The 22,668-nt window shown below is 53.3% G+C and overlaps 1 protein-coding gene across 1 annotated transcript in view; it reads left to right on the top strand.

Annotated features, from left to right (window-relative positions):
* Positions 1-2,206, top strand: part of LOC137095366 (RNA polymerase II elongation factor ELL-like) — a 106,531-nt gene extending 104,325 nt beyond the window's left edge. The window contains exon 14 of the mRNA XM_067461963.1: positions 817-2,206. The gene's annotated coding sequence lies outside the window, so the exon portion shown is untranslated. The remainder of the gene's footprint in view (positions 1-816) is intronic.
* The last annotated feature ends 20,462 nt before the right edge of the window (positions 2,207-22,668 follow it).

Below are 22,668 nucleotides of genomic sequence, written 5' to 3'. Positions count from 1 at the left end.
CAAAGCCCCTGGCGACTCAAAAAAGCATCTTTGACGCCCCTAGCCCCACTCCTGGGGCTAGCACAGCTCCAGTCACATGCCCCATCACGACCTTGCAGCCCAAGATTCCCTTCCCTCTCTGTTTAAATGTTGATATTCAGGAGAGCCCCCTAGGGCCGTTGCCCTATTTCACGGACCGCCTCTCCAGTTTCTACTCCGCATGGGAAGAAATCACTTCAGATGTTTGGGTATTGTCTATCATTTCAGGTGGTTACTCTATCGAGTTTGAGGATGCCCCCAGGGTTGGTTTGTTCCGGGATACCCCGTTTTCCATGCAACTCATGCAAGAAATCAAAATGTTATTAGATAAAGGGGCTGTTTCCTTCGTTGACCCCGCAGCTGCTCCCTTCTGTTTTTATTCTCGTTATTTTCTGGTGATTAAGAGAGGTGGTGGGCTGCGTCCCATCCTGGACCTGCGAGAGCTCAATAAACACATTAAACCGAAAAGGTTCCGCATGGTGACTCTTGCTTCCAAAACCCCACTCTTACCGAAACGCGCCTGGTTCGCTACCGTTGACCTCAAGGATGCGTACTCCCATATTGCTATTGCCCCACACCACCGCAGGTTTCTATCCTTTAGGGTCAAAGGTCAGTCTTACTGTTTTAATGTCCTTCCATTTGGCCTCTCTACGGCCCCACGGGTCTTTACCAAATGCATGGCCGTGGTGATGGCCCACCTTAGGACCAGGGGAGTCACGGTCTATCCCTATATTGATTGTAGCCGAGACTTACCGCAAACTTCAAACGCATGTTTCCATGGTTTTGTCTCTCCTCCAGTCCCTGGGCCTCGTCCTCAATTGGGAGAAGTCTGTCCTGGTGCCGACACAGCAGATCCTGTTTATCGGGGTGCTCCTGGACTCTGTCCGCGAGAAGGCCTACCTCCCGGAGGAACGCTTCACCACCATCAGGGATCTGGTCGAGCAAGTCCTGACCGAACCTCACGTGACAGCCAGACAGCTTCAGGTCCTACTGGGACACATGGCTTCAACTACATCAGCCATCCTGTAACCAGATTACGCATGCGCCCACTACAGTCCTGATTCCTGTCCATCTTCAACCCTTTGCTGAACAGCCCTTCAACCAAATTGTTAGTTCCCCTTTGGGTTCGTTTGTCGCTCCAGTGTTGGTTGGACCCTGCATGGGCTTGTTCGGGGCTGTCGTTCCACATTCCCCCTGCCACAAGAACTGTTACTACGGATTCTTCCCTCACGGGGTGAGGTGCACATTCTCAGGGTTTGGTGGCTCACGGCATGTGGTCAGACCAGGAAAACGAGCTCCCCATAAACTTTCCTGTCGTAGTCAACTGTGAATCGCACATAAGGTATTCCTGCGCCAGTGCAGGCCCAGCTTCGGAACCTTCTAGAATCTAAAAGAAACATTTTTGCTCCCCTGGTCCCGCCCCCCCCCCCCGAGTATATAAGGTCCGTGGGCGGGACCAACCGTCAATTCTCTTTTTTTCCGCCGAGAAAGTAGGCATCAGCATTACGAACCTTATCTTGAGTTTGGCTTTGATAACGGACTGACTCTGACTACGTTTTACTTCTGGCTCCCCTGATTTTGGACTGATCGACGACTCTTCTGGCTAAACTGGCGCAGGCATTCCTTGATATGGCTACCACCTCGTTCAAGAAATGCATCAAGTGCCCGAACATCTTACCGGACACAGATGGGCACGAACTCTGCCTTGCATGCCTGAGGGAGATCCACCTCTCCCAGCCATGCACGATCTGCTCGGCCTTCACTCCGCAGACACGGAAAAATCGGGAATCGCGCCTGAAGGCAGCCCTTTACAAAAGGGCCCTTCTGCCCCCGCCTACCCCAAGGCCAACACCGGGGCCCAAGCTATCCCTCTTACCTTCGGAGGCAGCTCCTAAGAAGAAGGCCAAGAAGCCTAAGTAAAAGGCCCAAGATGGCCGCGCCCAGCCCCAGGGCAGTAGCGCTTCCAAGAAGGCGGGAAAATCAATGCCTGATGGCCGGCAGCGCCCCGTGCACGCGCGGCCGGCATCGAGCCCATCTCTCCCACCAGGAAACATGGCGCCTTCCCACAAGCCCGATGCGCTGGGAGCGCAGCTCCGGGCACCGACCACGCCGACTGAGGCCTCCTTTACGCCTCCGGCGTTGGGACTCTCCTCCCTGCTTCCAGCAACCGCCCAGGCAGCGGCCCAGATCGAGGCTCCTGTGCGCGGGGAGGGAGTGGGCGCCGCGGCTGGCCCCGCCCCTGCTGATGCGGCTCCTCCCGAGGTCGGAGGGACCGCCCCTGCAATAGGAGTTCCAGGCGCACAGCAGGAAGCGGCCCCTGATACCGCTAATGAAAGTGGCAGGCCTCTCGATACCGGCAGAGCTGCAGCATCGCTGACATCAACAGAGGGCTTGCTGCCCCTCCCGACTCTGACTCTCCCTCAAGCATTGCCAAGGAGAGAGGACGGGCGCCACAGACCTCGCAGGTCTAGGTCTCCCTCGAGACGCAGCAGGGCATCGAGCCGTCGCCGTCGACGGGGGTTGAGGGGCAGATCCAGAGCGACACCATCATCATCATCGTCATCATGTTCTTCATCATCCTCATCCTCCCCCTCCTCCAGGTCAGCTAGGAGGGCACGTCGCTCCCGTAGATCCCGCTCCTCATCTCGCTGGCCCCAATATGGGCCTGGGCCTTATCCATACCCTGGCTTTTGGCAAATGGCCCCACCAGGACAAATGATGCTGCAGCAACATACCCCTCCCTTTGCACCCATCCCGCGCATGGAGGCCATTCCGGGCATTCCCCAAAGGGGTTTGGGTACATCAACAACTGTGTTCCCCACTCCAACTGTGATGCCACCACCTTCTGTGGCTCCGCCTCCTAGAGCACAAGGGACTGCATCCCGCCCTGAACGGGTGCCCGGAGCATCCCCAGAACTTTGTATTGGACAAAATATATGTATTGATCGCTCTGCTTGTGTTGACCAATCTTTGAGTGTTGACCCCCCTGATTGTCTTGATTTTACTATTGGGGGAATTATGCCTGTGCCAGCCTCATTTCACCAGCCTCCAACCACACCCATTTTGGATCAGGAGGACCCCGTGTCCCATGTAGAACAAAGAGCCACTGAACTCAGACGCTCCTGGCCAGTCGGTAACTCCGGCTACCATGGACCCTGGCCCCTTACCACCTGATTTTAACAAATTTGCATGTCAGGTAGATAGGATGATCAAGGCTCTGGACATCCCTGCTCCCAAAGCCCCGGAGCACGTAGAGGATCCCATGTTCCCTTCCGAGGAACAGAACGTGGTTACCTCTACGGCTCTGCCCATGCTCCCCTATCTGCTGAAATTGGCCAAAATACTAGACATCTCACCGGCTGCAGTACCCGCTGTCCCCAAAAGGGTGGACACCATGTACAAGATTGACTTGACTAAGGCTAAATGGGTAGTGAACCCCCCCAAACCAAACACAGTGGTAGCCGAAGTGGTGATGTCGAAGCGCCCAAAAGGCACCTTATCCTCCCCCCCAGACAAGGAGGGCAAGAAAATGGATGCTCTAGGTAAAAAAGCTCATGTGGCTGCTGGTCTCGTGACCAGAATGGCACACTATGCCACATACATGAGCGGGTACCAGAGTTTTCTCTGGAATAAAATGCTCCCATATCTTGATAAATTACCCCATGAAGAACAACGTTTTCCCAGGGCCCTGTTTTGCCAAACACCTGGCTGAGGCAGCCGGCCATCTGTTTGCTACGGCCACATCAATCAGGAGGCACGCCTGGCTCAGGTCTGCTAACCTGTCCAAGGAGGGCAAAGCTTTGGCCGAAGACCTCCCTCTCCATGAGGAAGGGCTGTTCAATCCGGAAACGGATGGAACATTAAAAGAAAAACAAGAAGTACGCCAGGCCGCCAGTAAGTTTGGCTACACCTGGCAGCCATACAACCAACAACGTTCAAGGTGGCAACCTCCCTCCGGCAACTTCCGTAATAATTTTAATAACTCTTACTCGGGTCCATTTAGGGGAAGGAACTCCTCATCATCTAGATACCAGGGAAATAGGAGAACCTCCTATACCCCTAAGCCGCGATTCCAACCCTATCAGAACAAGGCCAAGCAGGGCGCCTCAACGAAGCGCCTTTGATGGCCATGACCCCACCCCTAAAGACCCCGCAATCGGTTCCTCCACGAGTTTGGATGTTGAGCCCCTTGAGGCTCTTGCTGCCCAGATTTATGAGGTGCATTCACTGGGTTCTCCGCCTAATCCTCCCCCAGTGTTCGGGGATAGGCTAGTTGCCTTTTACAATAGTTGGGAAAGCATCACTTCTGACAATTAGGTGTTGTCATTTGTTAGGCAGGGTTACTTCATTGAGTTCAACGAGACCCTAGGAACAGACAGAATTAGGAGTACACCTTCCTCCCCAGTACTCCTGCAAGAAATTGATGCGCTCCTGCAAAAGGGAGCTATCTCGCCAGTTCTGCCCTCCCATGTTCTCGCATTGTTTTTTCTCTAGTTACTTTGTAGTTGAAAAACGCGGAGGAGGTTTTCGGGCTATTATGGATTTAAGAAACTTAAATAAATTCATCTTACCAAAGAAATTTCGTATGGTTACTCTGGCCTCTATGTACCTTTATTATCAAGAGATGTGTGGTTCGCCACCATCGATCTGAAAGACGCTTATTTCCATTTTTCAATAGCGCCACACCATAGAAGGTTCTTAGCGTTCATGGTGGGTACGTGGGCTTTCCACCACAACGTGCTCCCGTTCGGATTGAGCACAGCCCCAAGGGTGTTCACTAAGTGCATAGCGGTGGTGGTAGCCCATCTACGCATTCAGGGCATAGTAGTTTACCCCTATATAGATGACTGGCTGATTGTTTCCCGCTCGTATAGCCAGCTACAGCATCACATTTCTGTTATTCTCTGTCTTCTACAGTCTTTAGGATTGATAGTCAATGTGGAGAAATCATCCCTAACGCCGTCGCGCCAAATCCAATTTATTGGAGCTCTTCTGGATTCATGTATGCAGAGGGCGTACCTACCTGGCGACCGATTTTCCAACCTGCAAGAACTCATCAGACTGTTCCTGGAGCGTTCTTCTGTTACAGCCAGACAAATTCAGATCCTCCTAGGCCATATGGCCTCTACCACATTGGTAACCCCTTTTGCACGGTTACGAATGCGCCCCCTACAGACGTGGTTTGGTTCGGTTTTCGACCCCCTCAGGGACAACCAGGGTGTCAGATTATCTCTGCCAGAGCTTGTCCATCATTCCCTGAGTTGGTGGACGCAACCCCAGTGGGTTTGCATGGGACTCCCCTTTCAACCCCCTTCTCCCACACTTACCATCACTACGGATTCCTCCCTGATGGGTTGGGGGGTGCATGCACAGGGCCTTATTGCCCAGGGCAAATGGTCCCCAAGCGAAAGCACGCTGCACATAAACGTGCTAGAGCTCATGGCAGTGGAAAAAGCTCTAAAGTCCTTCGAGGGCATGGTAAGAAACGGTAGTGCAAATTCTGACAGACAACACCACCGTTATGTACTACCTAAACAAACAGGGTGGCACACACTCACATCAGCTCCTACTCCTCACGATCAACATCTGGGAATGGTGCATTCAGAGGCAGACCTTTCTGTTGGCCTCACATCTTCCAGGAGACCAGAATTCCCTGGCGGACTCCCTGAGCAGGAGCCCCATGGGTCGCCACGACTGGTCCCTGGATCTAGAGGAATTGGGCAGGATCTTTCTGATGTGGGGTTATCCAGAGATAGACCTGTTTGCATCCAGCGAGAACAAGAAATGCAACAAATTTTGCGCAAGAACACAACCCTCTCTGGGGGAGGGTTGTTTGGGGGACGCGTTTCTCAGGAATTGGGGCGGTCCCCTAATGTATGCGTTTCCGTCGTTCCCTCTGTTGTTGAGGGTAGTAGCAAAAGTGCAATCAGACAACGCACATTGCATTGTGATAACTCCTTGGTGGCCGCGTCAACCGTGGTTTGCCCCACTCCTACAATTGTCAGGGGGGAGATTTGTGAGACTCAGGTACAAACCGAATCTCCTAACCTCCCAGCAAGGACGGGTGCTTTACCCGGATGTTCAAACTCTGCGGCTGACAGCATGGTTGATTCATCCAATGGAATAGAACGCGTCAATCGCCTTTCACAGTCTGTCTTATCTATTATTGATGCAGCACAGAGACCATCAACTAAAAGGTCATACTCATACAAGTGGGCACGCTTTAGTAGGTTTACTGTATCAAAGGAATTCCAGCCTGAGTTAGCACCCATCTCTGTAGTTCTGGACTTTTTACTATCCCTTTCAGAATCAGGCCTCTCTAACTCTTCTATTAAATGCTATTTAGCGGCAATTTCATGGTTCAGGAGAAAGGTGGGACTACCATCTTGCTTCATAGACCAATCTGTCAAGGCTTTCCTAAAGGGATTAGCCAATGTTAGGCCTCCAGTGACCCCTATTGCACCTTCTTGGAATCTGGAGTTGGTTCTTTCGTCACTGATGAAGGCACCCTTTGAACCTTTAGCGTCAACAGACTTGGCCTCTCTCACTTGGAAAGTTGCTTTCCTAGTAGCTATCACATCGGCCAGGAGGTCTAGTGAGTTGTGTGCACTTAGAGTGGACCCTCCTTATTTGAATCATAGAATCAAAGAGTTGGAAGAGACCTCATGGGCCATCCAGTCCAACCCCCTGCCAAGAAGTAGGAATATTGCATTCAAATCACCCCTGACAAATGGCCATCCAGCCTATGCTTAAAAGCTTCCAAAGAAGGAGCCTCCACCACACTCCGGAGCAGAGAGTTCCACTGCTGAACGGCTCTCACAGTCAGGAAGTTCTTCCTAATGTTCAGATGGAATCTCCTCTCTTGTAGTTTGAAGCCATTGTTCCGCATCCTAGTCTCCAAGGAAGCAGAAAACAAGCTTGCTCCCTCCTCCCTGTGGCTTCCTCTCACATATTTATACATGGCTATCATATCTCCTCTCGGCCTTCTCTTCTTCAGGCTAAACATGCCCAGTTCCCTAAGCCGCTCTTCATAGGGCTTGTTCTCCAGACCCTTGATCATTTTAGTCGCCCTCCTCTGGACACATTCCAGCTTGTCAATATCTCTCTTGAATTGTGGTGCCCAGAATTGGACACAATATTCCAGATGTGGTCTAACCAAAGCAGAATAGAGGGGTAGCATTACTTCCTTAGATCTAGACACTATGCTCCTATTGATGCAGGCCAAAATCCCATTGGCTTTTTTTGCCGCCACATCACATTGTTGGCTCATGTTTAACTTGTTGTCCACGAGGACTCCAAGATCTTTTTCACACGTACTGCTCTCGAGCCAGGCGTCCCCCATTCTGTATCTTTGCATTTCATTTTTCTGCCAAAGTGGAGTATCTTGCATTTGTCACTGTTGAACTTCATTTTGTTAGTTTTGGCCCATCTCTCTAATCTGTCAAGATCGTTTTGAATTCTGCTCCTGTCCTCTGGACTATTGGCTATCCCTCCCAATTTGGTGTCGTCTGCAAACTTGATGATCATGCCTTCTAGCCCGTCATCTAATATTAATAAAGATGTTGAACAGGACCAGGCCCAGGACGGAACCCTGCGGCACTCCACTTGTCACTTCTTTCCAAGATGAAGAGGAAGCATTAGTGAGCACTCTTATGAAGTTTCATAAGGATAAAGTAGTTCTACAAACAGATCTAGCATTTTTGCCTAAGGTCTCCACTTGGTTCCATAACTCACAAGAACTCATCCTTCCAGCATTTTTTCAGAATCCGGAAACTCCATTGGAGAAAAATTTACACTTGTTAGATGTTAGGAGGGCATTAGCCTTTTATATACAGAGAATGAAGGAGTTCAGGAAGTCCCCTAGATTGTTCCTCAAATATAGGAAGGATACTTAGGGTTTACCAGTTACATCGCAGCGGTTTTCTGCTTGGATTGTGGCAACCATCTGTACCTGCTACCGTTTGGCAGGGAAGGAATTGCCTCAGCAACTACATGCTCATTCAACAAGAGCTATGGCCACTTCTATGGCCTTTCTGAAGGGGGTCCCTCTCGAGGAGGTGTGTCGAGCAGCCACGTGCTCTAAAATGAGCGCCATTGACTATATAGCCATCTCAAGGGACCTTCTTCCATATGCCAAAACCTTGGAAGTTAAGCCCAAGTTTGACAGTGATCATTTTCCTGTCCTGCTGCACCTAAATTCTTTCACCCAAAATACCCACACAGTGGAATGTTTCCAACCCTCCCTATCACCTCCAGGAGGAACCCATGTCAGGGCCAAATGGACTCCCTGTCTGAACCAAAGTATATCTGAGCTCCTGGCCTCTGATCGACTAATGGGGCTACAGACTGCCTTGACATCATCAGCATCCCCTAACATACTACTTGACAACTATATGAACATCACTCAAGAAATACAGAAGCACCTAAGGTTTAACAATTTTACATCAAGGAAGCAGCAACAGCAATACTCCAAGCCCTGGTTTGATAAAGATTGCGTCAATGCTAAAAATGCTCTTGTTGCCACTTATCAGGCCTTCATATCCAATACCTCACCATCAGCAGCGCAAGACCTTCTTCAACAAAAGAGGCATTACAAGCAGATGCTCGCATATAAGAAAAAGGAAGCTATGAAAAACAACTGGGCTCAGCTTATCAAAGCTGTCAAAGAGAAAGCCACTTTCTGGCATATTACATCAAATGCCCAAAGATCTGATCAACCTATTGTGGATTCCCACATCCCTCCGGGGATTTGGGAGGCATATTTCCAGGATCTCTATATGGACACCTCTACTGGAAGGGACTGTCCCAACTTTGATACAGAGAACCTTCCACCATGGCCACCTGTATCAGCTACAGAAATTAAGAACCTGGTTGCCCAACTACGATCAGGCAAGACTCCAGGAGAAGATCTTATCCCAGCAGAGGCCATCAAGAACAACCTGGATTTCTGGACTCCCATCCTAGCCTCACTTTTTACATGTATTGACAACCATGGCCAAATCCCCAAGGATTGGGGGCTTGCAATCATTGTTCCCATCTATAAAAAGAAAGGGAAAAAGGATGATCCTGCGAACTATCGACCAATCAGCCTCCTTAACACTATCAGCAAGCTATATGCTAGACATCTACAATGGAAACTCCAAGATTGGTTGGAACAAGAAAGCATATTAGCTGAGGAGCAAGCTGGATTCAGGGAAGGTCGATCCACCATAGATCAGTGCCTAGTGCTGCAACACCTTGTGGAAAAATATTCCTCTCAAAACATAACCTCACTGTATGCTGCTTTTATTGACTTTAAAGCAGCATTTGATTCCATCTCGCGAGTTAAACTTTGGGAAAAACTGGAGAGTTCTACAATTGATCGCCGTCTACTATATCTAATACGCCAACTTCATGAAAAGACCACACTCAAAGTAAGATGCAACCCACAGGGCCACCTCACTGAGGCTGTTGAAACATACAAGGGTGTCAAGCAAGGCTGCATTCTGGCCCCTTTGCTGTTCAACTTCTATATAAACTCCATAGTGGACCAGCTTCAAAACATGGACTTCCACCCCCCAAAGCTGGCGGGAAGACACATCTCCATCCTGCTCTATGCAGATGATGCTGCTGTACTCTCTAGAACACCCATTGGGCTCAAAAGAGCTTTGAGGGCATTAATACAACATTGCAACACAGATCAGCTCCAACTCAATTACAATAAAACCAAAATCATGGCTTTCGCTAATAGGCCCAGGACTTACTCTTGGAGCATAGATGGTCATAAAATTGAACAAGTTACATCCTTCAAATATCTAGGTGTAGTTTTCCAATCTAATGGTAGCAGAAGAGCTCATGGGGATCAAGTATCCAACACCGCGCAGGGGAGCTCAATTGCCATTCTTAAATATCTCAGGACAAGAGGGGGTCACTTTACACCGGCAGCGCTCAAGCTGTTTGAAGCCAAGTCATTAGCCCAACTCTTGTATGGTGCTCAGCTGGGCCCCTTCCCCAGTTTTGCCCCATTAGAGGTGGTTCAGTCCAAGTTTCTGAGATCGGCCTTGCAGGTACCTAAATGTGTTTCTAATGCCACCCTGCGACTAGAGACGGGTTTTATGAGAGTGGAGGCCAGGGTGTGGGTGGCCATACTTAACCTCTGGCTCAGACTGTCCCGTGCACCCCTTGGCCTTGCCCCACTAACCATGGAGGATGACTTCCAATCCACATGGAAGCAGGCGGTAGCATCCAAAATCTCCTCGTTGGGATTTTCTCCAGGTCTACTATTAGCTATGGATTACAATCAAGCCGAAGCACTTATTAAACAACGTATCACAGACACAGAGCGCCAACTAGATCTGGCCTCGGCTCCAACCTTTCTTGTCAGTGAAGACAGCAGATACCTTGCCTCCCCTATGGCATATTTAACATACTTAGAGGTTCCTATTCATCGGAGGGCTTTTACCCTGGCCCGATGCCACGCTCTCCCATCAGCTGTACTCGAAGGCCGCTACCGGAAGATCCCTTTCCCAGAGAGACTCTGCCCCTGTGACTCGGGCCATGTGGAAACAATAGAACATGTGCTCCTTCAGTGTCCGTTCTACAGGGATACCCGTGCCAGGCTTATCTTACCCCTGATAGACAAGCACCCAGGCCATTCAGAACAATTTTATACCTCCCTGCTACTTGCGGATACTAATTCAGCTACAACCTACAATGTCGCAAAGTTTTGTGCAGCAGCATACAAAATCCGCCAGGGAATGACTAGTTCCAAAAGTCAACTGTGTGTCCAGTAATCGTCTTCCCTGAATCTACAATTTGGTGATGGATCTGGACATTGTATGTTTTTACCCTGTTTCCCCTTCTGCTCCCTCACCCATATTGTGTTTTTAGTAGTTGTATTTATATTTTTAATGTACCAAACATGCCAGGTTTGTAAGGAAATGTGACACTATTTCCTGTGCTGGTCAATGACCGAAATAAATGTTTTGATTTGAGCAGCCACGTGGGCTTCTCCAAGCACCTTTGTCTCGCATTATAAGCTTGATGTGAGAGCTAGGAGAGAGACATGCTTTGGTAGAGCTGTTCTTTTCTCTGCTCTGGCATGATGCCCGCCATCCTGTTCAAAGCTTGTTAGTCTACCATATGTGCGAGTCACAGTTGACTACAACAGGAAATTATGGGTTGCTTACCTGTAACTGTAGTTTCCTGAGTAGTCACCTGTGAGTTCGCACACTCCCGCCCTTCCTCCCCTCGAGTGTCATGCCGCTTTCCTTCTGGCTGCTGTGCGGCAGAAGAGAATTGACGGTTGGTCCCACCCACGGACCTTATATACTCAGGGGGGGGGGGGCGGGACCAGGGGAGCAAAAATGTTTCTTTTAGATTCTAGAAGGTTCCGAAGCGGGGCCTGCGCTGGCGCAGGAATACCATATGTGCGAATTCACAGGTGACTATTCAGGAAACTACGGTTACAGGTAAGCAACCCATAAGTCATGGCCGTCCACAGGGCTCTAAAGTCCTTCGAAAGAGTGGTCACAGGTCAAGTAATGTCGGTACTTACCGACAACACCACGGTAATGTACTACCTGAACAAACAGGGTGGCACCCACTCCCCAACCCTCCTGGCTCTGTCCACACAGATATGGGAGTGGTGTATAGACAGAGGGATTCACTTACTGACAACACACGTACCTGGGGAACAGAACGTGCTGGCGGATTCCCTCAGCCGCAATCCGCTGGCGCACCACGAGTGGTCCCTCAATTGGGAAGAAGTCCACAGACTCTTTCGAGCATGGGGGACCCCGGACATCGACCTATTTGCAACGAAGTCCAATGCCAAATGTTCCCTCTTTTGTGCGAGGACCCACGCCTCCGCGGAGGAGGGGTGCTTGGGGGACGCCTTCCTGCACACTTGGACAGGATGGACAACCTACGCCTTTCCCCCCTTTCCTCTGCTGTTGCACACGGTAGTGAAGGCCCAGAGGGATGGCACCTGCTGCATCTTGATAACACCCTGGTGGCCGAGACAGCTGTGGTTCTCCCCGCTCTGCCATCTGGCACATGGGATATTTGTGCGTCTTCCCGCCAGACCCGACCTACTGACATGCCAACAAGACCAAGTACTGTACCCAGAGGTACACAAACTGAGGCTGACGGCCTGGCGGATCCTGCCCGTCGCTTAAGTTCCTTCTCCAACCTGCCTAACGCTGTGCTCCGCATTATTGAGGCGGCCCACAGACCCTCTACCAAACGTTCCTACCTATACAAGTGGTCCAGATTTTCTTCCTTTTCAAGGTCTCGTGAGGTAGACCCCAATACCGCACCAGTTTCTGTTGTATTGGATTTCTTGGTGTCCCTTTCGGACACAGGTCTGTCTCACCCCTCTATAAAATGTTACCTGGCTGCCATTTCCTGGTTTCGTAGGAAGTCGGGAATGCCTTCCTGTTTCTCGGACCTGTTAGTAAAGACATTTCTGAGGGGGATCCTGAACATTAGACCCCCTACAACCTCTGTAGCCCCCTCGTGGAACCTGGAACTAGTACTCAAGGTGTTGGTAAGTGTTGTTATTGATTTGTCGTTGTATTGTATTCAGTCGTATGTTTGTCTATCCGTTTGTATGCTTGTTTGTATTGTCTCTTTACACTAATACACTTCTCTTCTATCAGCTCCTCTAAGAGCACTATATTCTAAATAAACATATTCCAAAAAAAGGTGCTAATGAAACCTCTGTTTGAACCATTAGCCTATCTCACCTATCATGGAAGACCGCCTTCTTGGTGGCGGTCACATCGGCTCGGCGGGCTAGCGAGCTCTGCGCCCTCAGAGCAGACCCACCTCACCTAAAATTCCATAGTGACAAGGTTGTCCTGAGGACTGATATAGCCTTTCTCCCTAAGGTGTCCACGTCCTTCCATCTCTCCCAGGACCTGACCTTACCCTCCTTTTTCCAGAACTCCACTTCTCCTCTGGAACGAAACCTGCATCTGCTTGATGTTCGCAGGGCACTGGCTTTCTACGTGGACAGAACTGCCTCCATTAGAAAGACCCCTAGCTCTTCATAAAATACCGTTCTGATGTCTTAGGTCTGCCTGTCTCCTCACAGCGACTGTTCTCATGGATTGTGTCCACAATTCAGCTGTCCTATCGCATAACCGGCAGTGACCTGCCTCTTCCTGTGAGAGGTCATTCGACGAGGTCTCAACATCTACAGCCCACTGGAGGGGCGTCCCACTGGATGTTATTTGCCGGGCGGCTTTATGGTCATCTCCTCTCTCCTTTGTTACCCATTACAAGATGAATGTCATATCCAGGAGAGAAACGCAATTTGGCAGAGCGGTCCTATTTTCAGCGGTGGCATGATGCCCACCATCCGAGGTTAGAAGCTCGCTAATCTATCATATGTGTGATTCACAGGGACTACGACAGGAAACTATAGGTTGCTTACCTGTAACCATGGTTTCCTGAGTAGTCACCTGTGAATTCGCACATCCCCACCCGTCCTCCCCTCGAGTGTCATGCCCCGCCTTCTGGCTGCCTTGCGGCGGAAGAGAACTGGTGGCTGGCCCCTCCCACAGGCTACTTATACTCGAGGGCGAGGTGGGTGGGACCAGCCAGGAGTCAAGCGTTTTTTCTTTATTCTAGAAGGTTCCGAAAGCTATTTTGCGCAGGCGCAGAGATATCATATGTGCGAATTCACAGGTGACTACTCAGGAAACCATGGTTACAGGTAAGCAACCTATAGATCTCATATAGGGATGCTTCCGATGTCAAATTGGAAAGGAAACAGAGTGGGCTGAACAAGGGGAGTGTTCTTGGGTGGGAAAGTGTGGCCGTTTGTGTAGGAACAACTGGGGCAGATGGAGTTTCGAATTGGTACAAACCAGGAGGGGGGGGGGGCTAACCGGGGAGCTATTTGTGGATTTATCACAGGAGATTAAATTGCACAGGAGTTCTGATAATAAGAACTCTAAAAAGGTGATCCATTTTATTGTTCAAGGTCTTACGTTGAAGCGACAAGAGGTTGAACAAATCTCCAAAGAGGTCGCAGAGATGCGATAGATCATTCTTCACATGAGACTCTGTTTCAGCTATTCCTTTATATATTCCTATGTCTGTTCCTATCTCTAATACCACTCAGCAACTATGAACACTACTTCACACTTACCACTTACACACAACCAATGTGCATCACAATCAATCACTCCTCCAGCCACTCCACCAGCCACTCCACAGCTCCACACACCCTCCCCGTTCTTCCACAATTCTCACGCCAACACAGACCTTCATGCTCTCTGGCCAACATGCACATCCATATATCATCCACAACCTTCCTATGCATTCACTTTCTCTTTCCACAGTCAGTCTCATGGACTCTCTTGGGTCCACTTCAACCAGAACACCCATCTCAGGGGTCCCCAAACTACGGCCCGCGGGCCATCCCCCCCCCCAGGGCATTTATCCGGCCCGCGGGGTGGAGAAGCGGCAGATGATGCGGCCCCAAAGCCACGCCCCCTGTCCCTTCCCCCGCCTTCCCCTGGCTTCAGGGTGGCCCTGAAGCCAAGGGAAGGCAGGCTCAGCCGGGGAAGGGACAGGCAGCGCAGCTCCGAAGCTGCACCGCCTGCCCCTTCCCCCGCCTTCCCCTGACTTTAAGATGGCCCTGAACCCAAGGGCAGACAGGCTCGGCCGGGGAAGAGACAGGCGGCACAGCCCCGACGCCGCGCCTCCTGCTCCACCCCCCACATTCCCCTGGCTTCAGGAGGGCCCTAAAGCCAAGGGAAGGCAGGCTCGGCCGGGGAAGGAACAGACGGTGCAGCCCCGAAGCCGCGCCGCCTGCCCCTTCCACTGCCTCACCCTGGCTTCAGGATGGCCCTAAAGCCAAGGGCAGGCAGGCTCAGCCAGGGAAGGGACAGGCGGCGCAGCCCCGAAGCCATGTCATCTGCCCCTTCCCCCGCCTTCCCCTGGCTTCAGGAGGGCCCTAAAGCCAAGGGCAGGCAGGCTCAGCCAGGTAAGGGACAGGCAGCGCAGCCCTGAAGCCACGTCTTCTGCCCCTTCCCCCACCTTCCCCTGGCTTCAGGAGGCCCCTAAAGCCAAGGGTAGGCAGGCTCGGCTGCGGAAGGTACGGCGGCGCAGCCCCGAAGTCACGCCGCCTGCCCCTTCCCCCCGCCATCCTCCATCTTCAGGAGGGCTCTAAAGCCAAGGGAAGGCAGGCTCGGCCGGGGAAGGGACAGGAGGTGAAACCCCAAAGCTGCGCCGCCTGCCCCTTCCCCCGCCTTCCCCTGGCTTCAGGAGGGCCCTAAAGCCAAGGGAAGGCAGGCTCGGCCGGGGAAGATACAGGCGGCACAGCCCTGAAGCCACGTCATCTGCCCCTTCCCCTGGCTTCAGGAGGGCCCCTAAGCTAAGGGAAGGCAGGCTGGGCCGTGGAAGGGACAGGCGGCGAAGCCCCGTAGCCGTGCAGCCTGCCCCTTCCCCCGCCTTCCCCTGGCTTCAGGACGGCCCTGAACCCAAGGGAGGGCAGGCTCGGCCGCGGAAGGGACAGGCGGCGCAGCCCCGAAGTCACGCCGCCTGCCCCTTCCCCCCGCCATCCCCATCTTCAGGAGGGCTCTGAAGCCAAGGGCAGGCAGGCTCGGCCGAGGAAGAGACCGGCGGCGCAGCCCCGAAGCCACGCCGCCTGCCCCTTCCCCCGCCTCACCCTGGCTTCAGGATGGCCCTAAAGCCAAGGGCAGGCAGGCTCAGCCATGGAAGGGACAGGCGGCGCAGCCCTGAAGCCACGTCTTCTGCCCCTTCCCCCACCTTCCCCTGGCTTCAGGAGGCCCCTAAAGCCAAGGGCAGGCAGGCTCGGCCGCGGAAGGGACAGGCGGCGCAGACCCGAAGCCACGCCGCCTGCCTCTTCCCCCGCCATCCCCCATCTTCAGGAGGGCTCTAAAGCGAAGGGAAGACAGGCTCGGCCGGGGAAGGGACAGGAGGTGAAGCCCCAAACTGCGCCTCCTGCCCCTTCCCCCGCCTTCCCCTGGCTTCAGGAGGGCCCTAAAGCCAAGGGAAGGCAGGCTCGGCTGGAGAAGGGACAGGCTGCGCAGCCCCGAAGCCGCGCCGCCTGCCCCTTCCCCTGGCTTCAGTAGGGCCCCTAAGCCAAGGGCAGGCAGGCTCAGCCAGGTAAGGGACAGGCGGCGCAGCCCTGAAGCCACGTCTTCTGCCCCTTCCCCCACCTTCCCCTGGCTTCAGGAGGCCCCTAAAGCCAAGGGCAGGCAGGCTCGGCTGCGGAAGGTACGGCGGCGCAGCCCCGAAGTCACGCCGCCTGCCCCTTCCCCCCGCCATCCTCCATCTTCAGGAGGGCTCTAAAGCCAAGGGAAGGCAGGCTCGGCCGGGGAAGGGACAGGAGGTGAAACCCCAAAGCTGCGCCGCCTGCCCCTTCCCCCGCCTTCCCCTGGCTTCAGGAGGGCCCTAAAGCCAAGGGAAGGCAGGCTCGGCCGGGGAAGATACAGGCGGCACAGCCCTGAAGCCACGTCATCTGCCCCTTCCCCTGGCTTCAGGAGGGCCCCTAAGCTAAGGGAAGGCAGGCTGGGCCGTGGAAGGGACAGGCGGCGAAGCCCCGTAGCCGTGCAGCCTGCCCCTTCCCCCGCCTTCCCCTGGCTTCAGGACGGCCCTGAACCCAAGGGAGGGCAGGCTCGGCCGCGGAAGGGACAGGCGGCGCAGCCCCGAAGTCACGCCGCCTGCCCCTTCCCCCCGCCATCCCCATCTTCAGGAGGGCTCTGAAGCCAAGGGCAGGCAGGCTCGGCCGAGGAAGAGACCGGCGGCGCAGCCCCGAAGCCACGCCGCCTGCCCCTTCCCCCGCCTCACCCTGGCTTCAGGATGGCCCTAAAGCCAAGGGCAGGCAGGCTCGGCCATGGAAGGGACAGGCGGCGCAGCCCTGAAGCCACGTCTTCTGCCCCTTCCCCCACCTTCCCCTGGCTTCAGGAGGCCCCTAAAGCCAAGGGCAGGCAGGCTCGGCCGCGGAAGGGACAGGCGGCGCAGACCCGAAGCCACGCCGCCTGCCTCTTCCCCCGCCATCCCCCATCTTCAGGAGGGCTCTAAAGCGAAGGGAAGACAGGCTCGGCCGGGGAAGGGACAGGAGGTGAAGCCCCAAACTGCGCCTCCTGCCCCTTCCCCCGCCTTCCCCTGGCTTCAGGAGGGCCCTAAAGCCAAGGGAAGGCAGGCTCGGCTGGAGAAGGGACAGGCTGCGCAGCCCCGAAGCTGCGCCGCCTGCCCCTTCCCCTGGCTTCAGTAGGGCCCCTAAGCCAAGGGAAGGCAGGCTCGGCCGGGGAAGGGACAGGCGGCGACGCCCGATAGCTGTGCCGCCTGCCCCTTCCCCCGCCTTCCCCTGTCTTCAGGAGGGCCCTAAAGCCAAGGGAAGGCAGGCTGGGCCGGGGAAGGGACAGGCGGCGCAGCCCCGAAGCCGCGCCACCTGCCCCTTCCCCCGCCTTCCCCTGGCTTCAGGAGGGCCCTAAAGCCAAGGGAAGGCAGGCTCAGCCAGGTAAGGGACAGGCGGCGCAGCCCTGAAGCCACGTCATTTGCCCCTTCCCCCGCCTTCCCCTGGCTTCAGGAGGGCCCTAAAGCCAAGGGAAGGCAGGCTCAGCCAGGTAAGGGACAGGCGGCGCAGCCCTGAAGCCACGTCATTTGCCCCTTCCCCCACCTTCCCCTGGCTTCAGGAGGGCCCCTAAGCCAAGGGAAGGCAGGCTCAGCCAGGTAAGGGACAGGCGGCGCAGCCCTGAAGCCACGTCATTTGCCCCTTCCCCCGCCATCCCCTGGCTTCAGGACGGCCCTGAACCCAAGGACAGGCAGGCTCAGCCAGGTAAGGGACAGGCGGCGCAGCCCCGAAGCCACGCCGCCTGCCCCTTCCCCCACCTTCCCCTGGCTTCAGGAGGGCCCTAAAGCCAAGGGCAGGCAGGCTCGGCCGCGGAAGGGACAGGCGGCGCAGCCCCGGAGTCACGCCGCCTGCCCCTTCCCCCTGCCATCCCCCATCTTCAGGAGGGCTCTAAAGCCAAGGGCAGGCAGGCTCGGCCGGGGAAGAGACAGGCGGCGCAGCCCCGAAGCCGTGACGCTTGCCCCTTCCCCTAGCTTCAGTAGGGCCCTAAAGCCAAGGAAAGGCAGGCTCGGCAGGGGAAGGGACAGGCGGCGCAGCCCCGAAGCCGCACCGCCTGCCCCTTCCCCCGCCTCACCCTGGCTTCAGGATGGCCCTAAAGCCAAGGGCAGGCAGGCTCAGCCAGGTAAGGGACAGGCGGCGCAGCCCCGAAGCCACGCCGCCTGCCCCTTCCCCCGCCATCCCCCATCTTCAGGAGGGCTCTAAAGCCAAGGGAAGACAGGCTCGGCCGGGGAAGGGACAGGTGAAGCCCCAAACTGCGCCGCCTGCCCCTTCCCCCGCCTTCCCCTGGCTTCAGGAGGGCCCTAAAGCCAAGGGAAGGCAAGCTCGGCCGGAGAAGGGACAGGCTGCACAGCCCCGAAGCCGTGCCGCTTGCCCCTTCCCCTAGCTTCAGTAGGGCCCCTAAGCCAAGGAAAGGCAGGCTCGGCCGGGGAAGGGACAGGCGGCGCAGCCCCGAAGCCGCGCCACTTGCTCTTTCCCCCACCTTCCCCTGGCTTCAAGGTGGCCCTGAACCCAAGGGCAGGCAGGCTCGGCCGGGGAAGGCACAGGCGGCGCAGCCCCGAAGCCGCGCCGCCTGCCCCTTCCCCCGCCTTCCCCTGGCTTCAGGAGGGCCCTTAAGCCAAGGGAAGGCAGGCTCAGCCGGGGAAAGGACAGGCGACGCTGCCCCGAAGCCGCGCCACCTGCCCCTTCCCCCACCTTCCCCTCTCTTCCCCTTACCTGCCTCGCGCTTCCCCTTGTGCAGCCATCCACTGCCATGCGTTGCTGTGGCCCACATGGCTGTTCTGTGTGAGGTTTGGCCCAATTCTATCGTTGGTGGGGTTCAGAATGCTCTGTGTGTAGGTGAACTATAAATCCCAGCAACTACAACTCCCAACTATTTTCCCCAAACTCCAACAGTGTTCTCATTTGGACATATTGAGTATTCTTGAGTTTGGTCCAAATCCATCATTGTTTGAGTCCACAGTGATCTTTGGATGCAGGTGAACTACAACTCCAAAACCAAAGGACACTGCTCACCAAACCCTTCTAGTGTTTTCTGTTGGTCGTGGGAGAACTATGTGCCAAATTTGGTTCAATTCCATCGTTGGTGGGGTTCAGAATGCTCTTTGATTGTAGGTGAAATATACATCTCAGCAACTACAACTCCCAAATGACAAAATCATTTTTTGAGTGAAGGACATGCATTGGGTTGTTAGGTGTCCAGTGGATTTTGAGTTCTGTTAATCCCACAAATGAACATTACATTTTATTTATATAGATTTATTTCCTATATTTATGTTTTTGTGATTAATCACTATGCTTTATGTTCAGATTGTAACAAAAAAAAATACATCATGCATATCAGATATTTACATTACGATTCACAACAGTAGCAAAATAAGACAGGTGCAGTGTGCATAGGAATTTAGTCACTGTTTTTAAAAAAAACACTATAGTCCGGCCCTCCAATGGTCTGAGGGACAGTAATCTGGCCCCCTGTTTAAAATGTTTGAGGACCCCTGACCTATCTAAACCTTGTCCTATGCTATCAATCTCCTATGTATAATCCTCCTGACACAGTCAACAACCAGCACATACAACAACAACATATAACAACATGCAGCTAGCTAACTCTGCCACAAAAGCTAACCAGAAAAGAGGGAAAGAAGAAAAACAAAACAAGATAAAGGGAAAGAAGCAAGAAGGCGACACAGAATCCTGATGGCGAGGCCCAAAGGCTCTTCAACCCCCTTCCTGAAGAAGCAGGCCCGAAATTAGGTGAAGCCCCGCTGAATCTTCACCCCCTCCCCACCCAGTGAGGGGGGGGGGGGACAACGATGAGTAATTGCGGCCCTTTCCAGATGGCGTGGGGGCCCACTGGTATGGCGATGGCTCATCAGCCCCTTCACAGATGGCAAGTGGAGGCCCGATGGACAATTCCGGCAGATTGACTCACCCACCCGGCGAGGGGAGGAATGGCGGATTGGGCGCGGCCCAGTCAGCAGGCCGCGAGTAGCTGGCATTCCTCTTGCCTTCCTCTTGAGCTAGCGAGAGGGAAACTGCGGCGGCTCGGGCCAGACGGCTCTTTGCCCCCCTTCGTACGATGACAAAAGGAGGGGGCCAGTTGGTTCACAGCTGGATTAACTCACCCCTCCCAGACCGGCGAGGGGGAGTAATCGGCCTGGCGGCGCGGCCCAGACAGGCCACGGCTGGCTGGCTCTCCGCTCGTCTCCTGCTTGAGCTGGTGATAAGCAGTGGCGGCGGTACAGCCAGACGGTTCTTCAGCCCCCTTCCCCTTCCCAGATGACAGGGGGGGGGGGGGGCAGACGATTACCTCACGGCAGGGATTAATTCCCCGCTCCTGGCTGGCGAGAGGGAACGGCGGCGGCACAAGCCAGTGGCTCTCAACCCCCTCGCCAAAATGATGACGAGGCTAGATGGATAGTCCCGGCCGCAACAAGCTAGCGTTCCCTTCACTTCCCTCCTATTCTGGCCGGAGGGAGCGGCGGCGGCACGGGTCAGGCGGGTCTTCAGCCCCCTTCCTAGAGTGGCCGGAGGGGTCTGATCGGTAATCCCGGTGTCTACGCTAGCGGAATCTTCGGTCCTCTCCCCAGGGTAACGGGGGGGAGGGACGATGGGCAGTGAGCCTATTCTTGGGCAATTGAAAGGCCCGATGAGAACGGCCTACCCGTTAATCCAGCGCCATTCAGGAGCAGCTCAGTTCCAGTCCGCAGCGATGGTATGGCTCTACAGCCTTTGGCTTCTACTCTTTCTCGGGTCTTTTTAGTTTGCCAGGTACCCCGGCAAATCGGCAAGGATTTCTTGTTAAAATTGCAGCGAGATGGAAGCGGCAAGTCAAGGATTATATTTTCGGCCCCGTTGGTGTTATCAGGGTCGCTGTTGCCTTGTCGCCATTTTAGCGGGAAAAAGTTCATAAAGAAACATGATTTTAGGACTATCAAAGCCTAGAGTTGGATGAGACCCCAAGAGGTCATCCAGACCAATACCATTCTGCCAAGACACTACTAAAGCCCTCCCGACAGACGGCCTTCCTCTTTAAGAAAATCTCCAGAAGTAAAGACACTTCATTGAACTCTCAGGCAACATGTTGAAGAGGTCCTAATGTGTTTAGCCAAAATATCTTTTCCTGCAGCAACAAAAACCCTTGGTGTGGAAGGGACCCCCAAAGCTGTCTAGTCCAAGCTGGTTCTGCCATACGGAAAAACTCAAAATCAAAGGAGTCGGGGATGAGATAAGAGGCCTGGGCCTGTGTTTGCTTTCCCCTGCAGGCTCCCAATGACCCTTGCTCCCCAAAGCAAAGATAAGGTGGGTTTCAGGGAGGGCTTCAGAGGTTGAGGCTGATTTGAACTCTGCTCACAAAGAGGAAAGACTTCATGGCAAGGGCTTCAACACCCAGGTTGGTCTAGATGACCTTTAGGGTCCCCTTTCCAATTCCCTATCCATATCCCACCTTTGGGTCCCTTTCCAGGGAGCCCTAGCCTGAAGATGCCCTCTCTCTTCCAAGTCAATAGAGGCTCAGTATATTATTATTATTATTATTATTATTATTAGAATTAGAATTTCTGTCAATTATTATTATTATTATTGGGGTTCCTTCAAAATCTATTATTATTATTATTATTAAAGGTAAAAGTTTCTCCTTTGTGTTAAGTCCAGTTGTGTTCGACTCTTTGGGATGGTGCTCGTCTCCATTTCTAAGCCGAAGAGCCAATGTTGTCCATAGACACCTCCAAGATCATTTGGCCAGCGTGACTGCATGGAGGGCCATTACCTTCCTCCTAAGCAGTACCTACTGATCTATTCACATTTGCATGTTTTCGAACTGCTAGGTTAGCAGAAACTGGGACTAACAGCGGGAGCTCATGCCACTCCCTGGATTTGAACCTGCAACCTTTTGGTCAGCAAGTTCAGCAGCTCAGCAGTTTAACCCACTAAGCCAGCAGGGGATCCATTATTATTATTATTATTATTATTATTATTATTATTTTGGTCCCTTTCAAATATATTGTTATTATTACTATTATTATTACTATTATTATTATTGGGGTCTCCATCAAATTAATTATAATTATAATTATAATTTGGAACACAACAAGATGAGTCCACAGCAGACATTCTGCTGGCTATTGAATTGGATCACACTTCGGATATTTCCCAAGTGTCTAGGACTGTGTGATGTATCAGCGAACAATGCTGACAGATCCCAGTAAGATGGCCTTTTGCAGCTGGCAGATGGTAATTTTGTCAGCGCCGATTGTGTTTAAGTGCAGGCCAAGGTCTTTAGGCACTGCACCCAGTGTGCCAATCACCGCTGGGACCACGTTTACTGGTTTGTGCCAGAGTCTTTGATGTTTGATTTTTAAATCCTCATATTGTGTCAGCTTTTCCAGTTGTTTCTCTGCAATCCTGCTGTCACCTGGGATTGTGACATCGACAACCCATACTTCATTTTTTAACACGATTGTGAGGTCAGGAGTATTATGCTCCAAAACTTTGTCTGTCTAAATCCAGAAGTCCCAGAGGATTTTGGTGTGTTCATTCTCATTAACTTTTTCTGGCTT

This window comes from Anolis sagrei, chromosome Y (assembly GCF_037176765.1).
Source record: "Anolis sagrei isolate rAnoSag1 chromosome Y, rAnoSag1.mat, whole genome shotgun sequence".
In the NCBI taxonomy this organism is placed as follows: Eukaryota; Metazoa; Chordata; class Lepidosauria; order Squamata; family Dactyloidae; genus Anolis; species Anolis sagrei.
Note: the sequence above shows the minus strand (reverse complement) of the source record. Positions and strands in the feature narration are given on the sequence as shown.